The sequence below is a fragment of the Suricata suricatta genome, chromosome 10 (assembly GCF_006229205.1).
Source record: "Suricata suricatta isolate VVHF042 chromosome 10, meerkat_22Aug2017_6uvM2_HiC, whole genome shotgun sequence".
NCBI lineage: Eukaryota > Metazoa > Chordata > Mammalia > Carnivora > Herpestidae > Suricata > Suricata suricatta.
In genome coordinates, this window is record NC_043709.1 from 136,441,239 (window position 1) to 136,441,683 (window position 445).

Sequence of the window (445 nt, forward strand, 5' to 3'; positions counted from 1 at the left end):
CCATTTCACCAGACATGAATTTCAAGTAGAGTAGTTGCTTCTTAAGAGTTGGTGTCCTGATGTTCCTGGTCTGGCCCTGCTGTCCCCGCATCACTGATTGTCACTAGCGGGCGGCAGGAAACGTCCCCTGTGGCTGGATTAGCCAGGAGCACACGGTTTACATGTTTGCCCCGAGGGCAGCGGGCAGGGAAGGCGCGTGGCTGTGCCAGCGGCCCGCCAGCCGCAGCCGGGCTCCCGTGCGCTCCGTGGCCGGTCGCCCGGGCGCAGCTGGCGGTCCACGTCCGGAGCAGAGCGGCGTGCAATACGGAAGCTTTCTGGAGGGCTTTTGTTTTTGTTCTACTTCTTTTCATTAAGACTGGAATCAAGCTTACGTGTAAACTATTGGTAATTTAAGTTTCCTTTTGTGTCATTCAATGTAAAACTGTCTAATTTGAAAAATGTAGGT